Genomic DNA, 11,007 nt, shown 5'->3' with positions numbered 1-11,007 from the left:
AGGGAGCGAAATATGGGTCGTAAGTGTATCTTTGGTTGTTCAAGTGCTCTAGTTTTGTTCAGTTTCCCAACTATACCCTGGTTAAGATCAAAATGGCTTGAATTTACTCACTTTGAAGAAGGAGGTATTTGTGCTAGCTCACGACTTTGCGATTGGCATTTTTCCAATGATTGATTCACCAATTTTGCGATGGTGGCCTCTGGTTATGCAATCAACCTTCTGTTAGCAGAGACGGCTGTTCCAACCTTTGTATGTAAGGGCATCGTTTCCAGCACAAGTAAGTATTTTAAGTGACATTTATTCAAATTACATAAATTTTCTAGCCTGGGTTTCCCCATCCTGCCTTGCGCAGTGCGATTTTATTCACGCTTCTAATCTAGTCTGGAAACCAATAAGATAGGGAACCAATCACAGAACGGGGAGGGAGCAGCAAGACGATGACGCCTTCTATGCGACTCACCGAAGTAGTTTGTTACTATGGATCCAGCATGGCAGCAGCCGCGAAGTTATCTTTCCCGACGTGACAAATGACATTAGAACCTATTATGCTGTCTACACTGGATGCGGCGAGACATGGCAAATCCCCGACAGTAATCTGCTGCCGCGTTCTATTTATGACGTGCTCACACAAAAGTTTAAATGATTTGCAACAGTCGCCTTGTCGCGTCCAGTGTAGACAGACTTTAGCTGTTGCGGCGCGGCAACTGTTGCGTCCGGTGTAGACACGGTATAGTGTTCTTCTAAGTAGTTTAGAACGCAAGTTTATTTTGAAAAAAAGAGCAACTTTAGGCGTTCGCTCTACATACGTCATCGGGTATAATTGAAACGAGTGGCTATGAGCTACGCACAGGCGCATTTGATAGACATTCGTATCGCCCAATAAACGGCTCTGCGCATTCGTAAACCACGCCTCAAATACGAGAAAATGAGCATGTGGTTCCCAGACCACGAATCATGACGAAGTCATCACGTGGTCTGGCGTTAGCCAGGCTATAAATTTTCTATTATGTTAACTTTGTACTAAAGATGTTGGATGTCAATGCGACTTGGCACTGAACATCTCTAATGTGGGCATTCAAGTCAGAGCTGCAAAAGTTTAAAGGAGGTGTAAAGGTAAGTTGAAGAAAAAGAAGATGCGCCTTCCGGGAGGGAGGAGTTGTGTCACCTTTGTGGACTCATTTTGCATTGCTTTTAACCCTCTCTTTGTATCTGTTTTGTTCCAGTTTCTTTATTTGGCAATGTTGCACCTGCATCTGAGTTTAATTATCCTGTGTATTTAAGTTCCTGCTTATCCCTTCTTTTTCGTCTGGTCTTAAATGTCTTTACGTTGTGTTGGATGTGTTCCCCTGCTTACCTGTCAGGATTACCCTTTGAAGGTTTTATTAAAGAACTTTTGTTTAAGGCTACGTTTACATTAATCCGGATACATTTGAAAATGGAGTTTTCATTTTAAAACGCTCTCCTTCCACACTAGCGTTTCCAAGCGTTTTCCAAAAGTTTTTCATCCACACTGAAACGTAGGAAAACATTAAATTCGCCTTACTGCGCATACGTAAAGCCTCCAAAATTATACAGACGTAATAAGTTTTCACGCAATTCTTCTGCTGGGTTCATTCACGGAAATATCTCATCATTCACTGACGCGTCTATATCGCGCACATTAATATTTTTTCTGAAAAGCAGTTGTCGTCATGTTTTGCAGGACAGCAACTGTGAGTAAATTTTCTGTCATCATTTTAGGACTGTAATTTGAAGAGTATACAATCAAAGGGAAATCTCTTTAGCAGCAGTGTGACAGTGAATAGCACAGGCACAATTACTGGTGTAAACATAGAGATCTGTTGGTACAATATGCGTCACATGACTAAATATGCGTCATCGTTTTCAAAAGCCTCCGTTTTCACTGTCCACACTACAACGTGAAAACGGAGTTTTCAAATTTATCCACTTTGGAGAGCGTTTTCAAAAAGCTCCGTTTTCCTTGACAAAAACGCCATCTCAGTGTGGACGGAAAGCCAAAACGGAGAGAAAAAGATGCGTTTTCAAACTAAAACGTATTAGTGTGGACATATGTGGCCTAATTCTCATCTGTGTGCATCGCACACATACAGTCATGACACGTTTAAGGTTAAAGTGATATAAGGCTATAAGTTAACAAAAGGAAGTGGACCACACTGTTTTACCCACTGTGTGAGCAGTGTATGGTTAAAAATGACAAAACTGTAATTTGGCAACAGAAAAAATGCTGTATGTGCTAAAAGTGGTGAGTTGTAAACTGTTGCTTAGCTGGTAGGTAACAGAAAATAGAGCTAATGGGGTGATGAGAAGCTATTTGTCCATGGATAAAGGAGGGGTATGAAAATGTGTTACTGCTGAATACAACTATTTAATCAGTTTTTTTATATACGTACTTCAATGTATAATTAACAAGAAAATTAATGAAGGCCAACAGCTTGTTTATTGTAGCAAATTAATTGGGCAGGAAACTAAGTATATCTACTGTACATACAGGCTACTGGATGCACAACAACGAATGAACTGTGCAGATTAAAAAAAAAGACCAGCGCAAAACTACAATAATATTTCCATGCTTCTCCTGATAAAGTCCATAAAAGCTTATTTTTTCAATACAATCTTGAACAAAGAAAACAGACAGTTTGCACGATTGTTCACTTGTATCTGTAAGTGTGATGGAAAACAATGTATTAGTACTTTGACTACACTTGAATGTCTTTCAAAATGAATGTGTAGATGATTGTAGAAATTGCTTCTTTTTCTAAACCTCTTCTTGCACTGAAGAAAACGGCAGTTTCTTCCCAGAATGAGTTTGCAAATGACGTATCAGGTTGCTTTGATAAGTGAAACTCTTCTCACACTGAAGACACTTGTACGGTTTCTCTCCAGTGTGAACTGTCATGTGAACCTTAAGGTTTACTTTATACGTGAAACTCTTTCCACACTGTTCACAGATGAAAGGCTTCTCTCCAGTGTGAATTTTCATGTGGATAATAAGGTTTTTTTTCTGCGCAAAACTCTTTCCACACTGAGGGCAGGTAAAAGGCTTCTCTCCGGTGTGAATTCTCCTGTGGGCAGAAAGGGTTTTTTCCTGCGTAAAACTCTTCCCACACAGTTTGCAGATGAAAGGTTTCTCTCCAGTGTGAATTCGCATGTGGGCATTAAGGGTTTTTTTCTGTGTAAAACTCTTTCCACATTGATGACATATGAACGGCTTCTTTTCGGTGTGAATTATCATGTGAGTCTTAAGAACTCCTTTTCGTGAGAAACTCTTCCCACACTGTTTGCAGATGAAAGGCTTTTCTCCAGTGTGAACTCTCATGTGGACAGTAAAGTTAGTTTTGTGTGTAAAACTCTTTCCACACTGAGGGCATATTAACGGCTTCTTTTCAATGTGTATTTTCATGTGAGTCTTAAGAACTCCTTTTCGTGAGAAACTCTTCCCACACTGTTGGCAGCTGTAAGGTCTTTCTCCAGTCTGAATTCTCATGTTAGAATTAAGGTTTGTACTTTGTATTTTTTTATTTATTTCTGGTGAGGATGTTTTTTTATTCTGTGAGCAATTAATTGATTTTTGTTCAATTTTGAAATCATGTTTCTCATTTTGATCTTTCTCTTCTGTTTCATTGAGTTCTTGACTCTCCTCTTTCAGTGCCATCAGGTCTGAGGTGAAATGAGAAAAATGTAAGTTAACAGCAGTTTAATGGCACAAAGCAACAGACATCAAAACACTTAGACTAGTGCTGTCAATTAATTAAAAAAACTAACTATTTGACAATAAACGATTTCACATTAAATCTCCAAATTAAACAATGTAAATGGAATGTAAAACAACATAAAGATTGTACATTTAAAATATGTGGCTTATTGTCATCTTTTTACCAAGAAGCCTATTGTTAATGAAGACCAGTCTCATTGATACAAATACTGCTACTGATCTGTCTCTATTAAATACATTTCCTTCCAATTTTAGCCATTAATTATAGCCATAATTAAAAACAATTATTTGCAACATATTGTTGTGCTTTTATCACAACTACCATATAATTATGAAAAACAAATTACTACCTCCTTTAAAAAACACATAATCTACCATGTTTATCTTCACACTAGATAATTTAAAAGCAGCATTTAAGTAAGAAATATTTTCTAATTAAACCCAGAGAAGTAATGATGAGTGAGTTTTGGTTTCCAGAGTTGGACAGTAACAAAGTACATGTAACATCATTTCATATTTAAAATACAAGATGAGTAACTATTACGGTAAACTATTACAGAACATGTTACCAGTTTCTGATGCAGAACAGTTATTTCATGCATTCATGACGTCTAGACTGGACTATTGTAATGCACTACTAGGTGGCTGTCCTGCATCTTCAATTAACAAGCTGGTGTTTCTGAAATATGACTATTTATTGCTTGTTGTAATGAACATTCAGTGCTGTTACATTTTAATATCACACTTTTGATGATAGCAGAAAAAAAATCACTTACAATTAAAACAAATGTCAAGTTAAAATCTGAAGTGTCATTGTTTGCTTCAAGCTAAATAAAGTTTTTTGTAAAAAACCGCTTTCATTGTTTTCTAAACAAAAGTAGATACTGTAGAGCTGGACATTTTAATAAGGATCAAATAAGTGAGTTCAGCTTTGAGAAATGAAAACCAACCTGTTTGTTCCTCAGTATCTTCATGTTTGACTCTGAATGTTTCTTCAATCTTAATGTCTTCACTCTCCTCTTTAATAAATTGCATCTTTATAATTGTGTTTCACGTGGATCTCAGTTGATTCAGCAGGAGTTTTTCTGTGTTTGGAAGAAAGAAAAATAAATGTACACTAAAACTCTGGGTGTGTCTCAGTTAGTTTAGCAGTCATTTAACAGATTCCACTTTCATGAAAACATTTGCTGTTTGTAGTCGTTGTCGTTTCAAGTGTTTGTTGTTCTCGTTGTATTTCCAGTGTTTTGAGCAGCAGATGTCGTCAGTGAGCGGCGATTCAAAACAGTGAATCATTTGGGAATCGATTGATTCAGTTGACTCGGAATTTCCAAAAGATCCGTTTCTATCAACACTATACTGACGGTGACCGAATTCGTTAAGAAAAAATATTCACTCTATACGGACTACACTAAAGTGTCACTAAATAAAGCATTACAGTGTTTTATTGGCTAACAAATCATTTCACAGTTTTATATGCAATTCTCTAAACGATTTGGCTTGATTTAAACACTTTCAGTTGCTAAAAGCACACACCTTTCTCCGTTTGAATCCCAAATGCAGGAGCGCGCGCCGCAGCCTTATGACGTCACATCTCCAGAACAAAATAAAAGTCTTGATCGCTGAAATCAATATAAGTTTTATATTATAAAACAAGTATAATACTGTAAAGCTGTACCTAGTATGTAGGATGAATTGAAGGGACAAACTGCAGATCTGTCACAAAAGTCCAAAGCTAATTATGTAATTTTATATCTAGTACATTTTGACATTTGTGATATTCTCAACAAGTCCAGTATTTCGATATTCAAATTACATGACTGAAAAAAAAGAATATTAATATTTCAAGAGATGTTTTTTAAAATCACAATTAAATTTGTGTTTGCAGAGAGATTGAACGATTATTAACTGAAATTGGATCCCTTATGACAATGTATTCATGTTTTAAATAAAGATTTAAAGATCTATGACTGTAAAGGATTATATTATATTAAGGATTTTATTATTATATAAAGTATTAAGTATAATAGCCTGTGCTAAAATGAGATTATAACAGTTATCTATCACTTGAGTAATATCTCTGACTGAAAAATATGTATTACATTTCATATCACAGTGTTCTCAGACTTCATCTCAGATCAGAAATGATCATTTTATCAATTAAATAAAAGTTAAAAAAATGTTTTTACAGAACATCAGAGTGAACATGTTACAGTCCTGTCCATATTTAAATATATTACTATAGTTTTATATTTTTATGTATGTAAAAAAAACAATTATACTAACATTATGGAAACAACACCCAACTATTTCTTACATTCCTGCTTATTAAGGTGACATGAGCTGTGTTGCTTACAAATAATTGTTTAATATTTTAGCAAATGTATTTGCAGAGATAGCTTCCCTGGGGTGCTCATGCATGCAAAAGTTTTTAATTTCTATTTTATGATGGCTTACCTCACAGCATCAAATGTATGAAAATGTCCTGGACCTTACAGTCTTCACACATTTGGCGTGTGAGAGACAACTGGATCCAGACAATAGCCGCTTTTCCACTGTCGGGCCAGTGCGAGCCAGTACTAAGAGCGTGCCGGGCGGGGCCAATGGCCTCGAGTCGCAAGCACCAAGACCAAAAGTAAGCTGCGTTTCCACTATTGAGCCAGTAGCCTCGCTGCGCAAACCTAAAGCCCGCCCTTTACACACCTCCTTGAATCAAACGTCACGAAACCCCTCCCCTTTCAGCGGGGAGATTGAAAGTAAGTCACCGTAGTCTGATCATCGAAGGAAGAGTGCCGAAGCGGCTGTTTGCTCCTTTCGGTGTTTTCTTGGTGGAAGATGAGGCAGCGAAAACAAGATGCGAAGACGGAGGCTCAGCAGCGTTTACGGCGAAAGCTTATATTAGCTGCAAGGCGAAAAAGAACAATAAACCGACATGGAAGCCGGATACAGCGAATGCAGAAACGTCTTGTAATGTTGGTGATGTCTGTTCTGATGCAAGAAGTGCTCTGCAACAGTTGTTTATGCAGCAGCAATATTTGTAATATATTACATTAATAAATCACTTGAAAAGAAGCTTTGTTTTTATGACCTACACACAAATCTTTCGTCTAACTTGGTATTACATTCAACAAAATGTTGCATATTATCTACACACTACTGCAAAAAATAACTACACAGTTTATGCTTTTATTTAGGTACAGATACAAGTACAGTGTATGTTAACAATTTATCAAGGTGTGTTGGTGAGTTTCTGTGGGGGTTTTTGGTCGATGTAAAAAAAACTTATACGTCAGATCTCATTTTTATAGGATCTTATTTGCATTTTCCCAAATTTAAATACGAGTAGATACTAATCAGACATGCATTTAAATGTTTTCATCACATAGTTGTCTGTAACAACAGTTAATAGTGTAACTATTACTGAATAGGACCCGATTTACACAGGACACAAAAGGTGCCCCATCAGATAACCATTTAAGTAATGTGCCCATCAAAACTGCATTTCCATATAATATCTGCCTAATGTAAGTGTCTTCTCTGGGCACCACTTTGTCCATTGTGCGTTTTTATGGCTTTGTACTGCGCCCGCAATTTCTTCAACTTGTCTCGAACTTGCATTGTGGTGCGCTGGCTATTTAGCTTTGCGAGTCCAGCAACGATGTGTTTTATCACGTCTTTGTTTCTGCAGACGCCGTTAAACTGGCGTTGTATATTGTCCTCGGCCCAAATACATAGAAGAGCCTGTATTAGTAATACAGCGAAATGCGCATCTTACCGCAGACACACTCCGCCTTTCACTTTGACCACGCCTCAAGCCCCGGCTGGCCCGCTTTGGCCCAAGGTTTTCGTCGGGCCGAAAAACCCGGGCCATTGGCCCTGAGGAAGCACCGACGAGGCACGATCAGGCCCCGGAAGTGACAGTGGAAACGCGACTGGCTCTGGCACGCACTAGCACGCCCGCTTTTGGCCCGACAGTGGAAACGCGGCTAATGAGGTTCATCTATTTTTCCTGTATAGATGTTACCTACATCATATCCAGCATCACATGAAAATGTTGGACCTGCAGATTCAGTTGTGAACGAGCATTGAGCATTGAGGTTAAAAAGTATATAAATTGTCAATTTGTTTAAAAAAAATAACCAATCGTTTCGGTACCCTGCTGAAAAAACCAGCATATGCTGGTATGTTTTGGTGCTGCATAAACCAGCAAAGGACCAGCATTAACCAGCTAAGGACCAGCATAAACCAGCAAAGGACCAGCATAAACCAGCAAAGGACCAGCATAAACCAGCTAAAACCAGCATCCCAGCACCAAAACATACCTAACCAGCATATGCTGTTTTTTTCAGCAGGGTAGATAAGACCCTTTTTCCTCGGCTGGGATCATTTGGAGCCTTTTGAAGCTGCATTTAAACTGCATTTTGAAATTCAAACTTCGGGGCGCCATTATACATATCCAGATGTCTAAGATATGATTCCCACGGACCCTCTGTTGCTGTTTTGAACTTACAGGTGTTCAGTGAAGTCCTCAGTGCAGGCATGCTTGCTACTTCACCTTCCAGAGGACAATTAAAAGGTAAAGTCTATTCTGTGTCCTGCCTCTGGTCCCACCTTTGTGATGCTACTTGGGATCATCCAGTATGCAGGTTGGCCAGTTACGGTTGTTGTCTCCCTGCATCTGACTACTGCCTCCAGTTTGAAAAGCAAAGCTGCAACATGTGTGCATTTTTCCGCTATTCCAGCCATACATGTGCAGTGACCTGAAGATATAGCGCCAGAAGAGCTAATGATGACCCATGGCTGGAGTGGTGTGTCACTCAAGCGTTGTGAGTGCAACACCTGTAGACAACATAGACATAAACAGAGCTGAATATTTGTAAAACAGAGAAAATTGTTTTATTATGTTAGTCTTTGGTTTGAGTAATCTGATTGTTCAGTTAATTAAAGGGGATATTAGATCATTTAACATTCTTAAAATTAGATCATTCCAAATTTCTACCTGTAATTTTTTCTTCTACAACATTTTTATAAAAGCTGCTTAAATATCTTACTTTAACTAAGGAAGAGTCCTGGCTTAAATTAAGCCCTGTCTGTGAAACCGGTCCATTATTTATGTCAACTTGATGGAAACCGTCTTAACTTTTGGAGTAACGTAACACCTTACCTTTGATGTCACTATGGTGTTGTCGCAGTCTGTCGGTCGAAATGTAAACAAATCCCGTACCCAGCCATTGGTGAAATGTCCGTGGGCTTCAAGTGATTTGTAGTTTTTAAATTGTTCACATGTATAAGCGCTTATCCCGTAAACAAGATAGTTGACTATATCGACGTATGAAGTTTGAGGCAGCAGTGAGAGATCTGCACTCCAACTCTTTGCAGTGAGCTCGTATGGGTCTACATGTTGAATGGACACCAGTTTATTAAATAACGCTCCCTGGCATCTTTGTTAAGTTTATCCCGATATGGGATACACTCAGATTTCTGGCGCTTGTCCAGCTTCAGTCTTATTGTAGCTAAAATTTATCGGAAAAAATGTCTTTAAAATCACTGAACTATTCTCTATAGTAGCAATACCTTCAAAATGGTGCCTAGGTGACGTCATACACAACAAAGTCACGTGACTACAAAGACCGATAGCCCCGGGACGTCGGGCTAGAGATTTCGGCAACCACAATGCATATTTTGGCATTTTTATTTTTGTAATGTTAGTAATACAAGTCAGATCTTTTTACACATTCATCTGACAATAAATGTAGCACACCCAGTTTCCTGATGCACACCCAAAAATATGTTTCTGGCTACGCTACTGGCTCTGCTATTAAATTTATTTAAAAATGGTTATTCCTGTACAGCTATATTAAGCTGTTTCTCCAACTTGGCAGTACTTTCAATGTTATTAAGGAAAAGGATGAAGCTGTTTAGTTGGTTTTTGTCACATGACCTGTGTGCGGTTAGACGCCTGGAAAAAAACGTGTCGCGACCGCGTCGCTTCCATCATGAGTGCGCATGCCACGCGTCTACATTTGAAATAATGAATTTGAGCGGGCAAGTATGTGAACGGCCCCTTTTACATTTAAATTACACATAATCACTATAAAGCACTTATAATAATAATAATAATAACAAACACGATGTATAGTAAAACAGCTAAAGGCTAAACCTTTCAAAAAAATTGTATATTTTTTCACGTGAAATATGTACATATGTAAGACCTACATATAAAATTCACTCTATTCTTCCTGTTCTCCAGCCACTCATGTTCATGTCTTTAAAGAAATTAATTCACAATAAATGAATGTCTGTATTATGTATTAACAAGTTAATAAATATTTGACTCAACTGATATTAAAATTACTGAATCTTTAACAAATGAAACAGTGGACTTAAAATAAATTATTAATTCAATGAAGCCTAAATTTCATCACAAACTATTCATTCCTCAATGAAACACCACTAATTATTATAGCTTATCTTTTACCTATAGACTATTATTGACTTAAAATGCACTGTAGAAATGAATACAGAGACACTAGTTTTGGCAAACAGCAGTAACTTGTTTAGGTTTTGAATTCTAAAGTTGACGACTTGCAACTTGACTTGGAATTGCTCGTCTTGACTTGAGACTTTTCTGTCTTGACTCAGGACTCGACTTAAGACTCGAATGCAAAGACTCGAGACTTACTTGTGACTTGCAAAACAATGACTTGGTCCAACCTCTGGGACTTACGCATTTGGAACAACTTGAGCATAAGTAATTAATGATAGCATTTTCATTTTTTTGTTGTTGTTGTTGTTGTTGTTGTTGATAACCTAGCCTTTAAGAGTCTAACAACATTATACTGTATCTTCTAGCAGCGGTCTACAACATCCCACCAACAAGCAACATTGTTAATATTCGATGAACAGACTGGGAATTGAAGACTTGTCAAGTTGCAGATTCCACATCTTCCATTGAATTAACACTCTGGGAGACCTACATGGAAAGCGGTAAAAAGCAGCGAGTCTTACACTTTCACTAACCTTGCGACGAGAAACTACAATGGGAAACTCAGTTTAAAGGTTGTATCAGCGATTTCTAGCCTGAAACATAAAGTGTCAAATTCAGCTGACCTTTCATCACGATCCGCTCGCTGCCTGCCCCATAAATTGTCTGTGAAAAAACCGCGTCTCTCTGGTCAGCCTAGGGTCCGAGATATGCCAAAAAAACAATCGGCACTACCAACCTTTCCACACATAAACAAACAGTGTTCCAACCAATCAGCGTCAGGGGTTTGGTG

The sequence above is a fragment of the Garra rufa genome, chromosome 1, assembly GCF_049309525.1.
Source record: "Garra rufa chromosome 1, GarRuf1.0, whole genome shotgun sequence".
Classification (NCBI taxonomy): domain Eukaryota; kingdom Metazoa; phylum Chordata; class Actinopteri; order Cypriniformes; family Cyprinidae; genus Garra; species Garra rufa.
Note: the sequence above shows the minus strand (reverse complement) of the source record.